Source organism: Magnolia sinica, chromosome 11, assembly GCF_029962835.1.
Source record: "Magnolia sinica isolate HGM2019 chromosome 11, MsV1, whole genome shotgun sequence".
Classification (NCBI taxonomy): domain Eukaryota; kingdom Viridiplantae; phylum Streptophyta; class Magnoliopsida; order Magnoliales; family Magnoliaceae; genus Magnolia; species Magnolia sinica.
In genome coordinates, this window is record NC_080583.1 from 79,179,966 (window position 1) to 79,182,542 (window position 2,577).

Sequence of the window (2,577 nt, forward strand, 5' to 3'; positions counted from 1 at the left end):
TTCCCTGCTCATATCCATATAGTCGCGGCCCCGATCGACTATCGGTGACTATTGAACAGACTTCTAATCATATCTGTTGATCGGCGCATCCAAATGGTGGGCCGATCATATCCATACGTAGATCATCATTAGAGCTAACTATCCTACAGTTTAAATCAATGTGTACACCCCATAGTGGGCCTTAGAGCTTAAAAACACCCTCCCATAGGTCTAGTATAGTAAAAACCTAGCCCTTGGATTTGGCATTATAAAAGGGCCTCATTTGGGCACCCCCTCTCCCCATATGATTTTGCCCTATAGGAAAGGAAGAGAGAAGAGAAAAAAGGGAGAAAGAAGAAAGGAGGAAGAGAGGAAGAGAGAGTGAAGGTGAGCAAGGTGAACCCTAGATCAAGGTGGGGCCCAAGGAAATCAAACCCCACAACTCTCTACCTTGTGTCCAAGAGGAAACCCTCCTCGACCGCTATTTCATTCCGTTGATTGCCTAGGTAAGATCCATCACCTATTTTTCTTGAAAACCTTGTGATGAGGAGGGGTTTACATGGGATTCTAACATGCAATGCTTTGCTTTAGGGATTCCGGCCAATCGACCCCAAAATCCACACTCCTAGGTCGTTTTCAAGTCTTCAACGATCCATAGGTGCGGACTATTATCCTTAGGTGGCCTATCACCAATTATAGTAGGAGTTTAATGATTTGGTTTGTTTTGGAATATTGTATTGAAGAATCTAGAGGAAACTTAGGAATGACATGTTGTTGGAATTGTATGGATTTGCATGTTTGGTTCTCATTTGATGATTGATATTGCCTCTCACATGATTTGGTATATGGATGATTACATGCTCATGTTTGATTGATTTCTCTCATATGTATTTGCTTCCTAGTGTGTAGGATTCATTGCTCATGTGTATTTGATCCCTTGAGGTGTAGGAAGTGCTTAACTTCCTCCCTAATCCACACTACTCACTTGCACTTTAATCATAATGTTGTAGCTTGCTCGTTTGGAGTATTTAAATCATATGTTGAGATATATGTGAACATGATACTGTTATGCTTGTTGATAACCTTGATGTTGGCATATTATGAACCGTTCTCAAACCCTTGAATTGGTTAGGAAATATGAGGAGAGATGGTAGCCCCATTAGTAGGGCTACCCTAAGGTTAAACCCATGGATTTGGGTAGGTGCGCATGGGCGACAGTAGTTCGACTACATAGGCTTCCTGCGCTTGATGTCGTCCATCACGTGCTCGCCTGACTCATACGGTCTAGCCTACTCACTGGCCAATCATGATTGTTAACCATGCTTGCTCACATATGTATGGAATCTGGAGCACCCTATCACCATTGTAGCCCATTGTTAACGAATTGAATATCGATCCACAGTCTCATGAGCCGGGCATGGTGGAATGGGACATTGTGTCCGAGCTGTCGGCCTACGCTGGGGTGACGCGCCACCCCGTAGTGACCGCGAGCGATCTCTTTTACTCAACACTCCCCATGTGCTTGGAATCGGGGATGGGGAACCCAACGGGATCAAGGATCGCAGGGTCTTAGCCTCACACGTTGGGGGGCCTAGGCCTTGCAACTGGTTCAGGGCATTTGATATATGAGGTGTATCAAATTCCCCAACCTGCTGGATGAATGGACCTAACTAATAACTCGGCTAACACATTCACATTGCATTGCACTAGTTAGGGTGGCGACTTGAAAGTTGAGGTCGTTCTGAGGGAGTGTTGGTCATACACGATCATTAGATGGAGTCGCTCGAGGGAGTGTTGTGGCGAGGGCATGCATCATATCATTCATCATGCATACGTATTAACAAGATTTGCTTAGTCACCGTGAATGAACGCTTTTAATTAAATTTATATTATAATTGCTGCTTGTTACAACCTAAGACTAATAGTACCCACTGAGTTGATCACTCACTCCCACTCTGGGATGGTGTTTTAAAACACCAACCAGACCCTCCATTAGATGCAAGTAATGCTGAATATGAGGAGCCTGACAATGAGAGTCTTGAGAAGGAGGACGAGTTCTCCTACTTCCAGCTGATGAGCGGGACCCCATCGGATCAGTAGATGGGTTATTGGATCGCCGAGCAGCGGCTCAGCTCTATTCTTTTTGGACATGCCATTCTTTTTTGTGATTTTGTTGGGCGTCACCTTGTGCGCCCGTTTATATTCTTTTGAATCTGTGTATATATATAGATATATATATATATATATATATATATATGTTTCTTCATTCTAGTAGACTAGTTGTGGTTGTGTTTCATGCTCCAAGTAATTCCAAGTTGCGCAATTAAACTTGATTAATCATAAAACCATAAAATTGATGATAAGTCACACTCGAGAACTCGGGAGTTGAGTGTATGCACGACCCCCGATTTCCAGGGCGTTACACCTTCTAAGTAACATAAAAACAAAAAAAACAAACAAAACAAAGAGAAAAAGGTATTTGTTTCATGTACATAACTTCCTTGCCACCTTGCCACCAGCCAAACTTTCCTTGCCACCAACCAAGCCTTCCTTGCCACCTTGCGACCAGCTAAACCTTCCTTGCCACCAACCAAACCT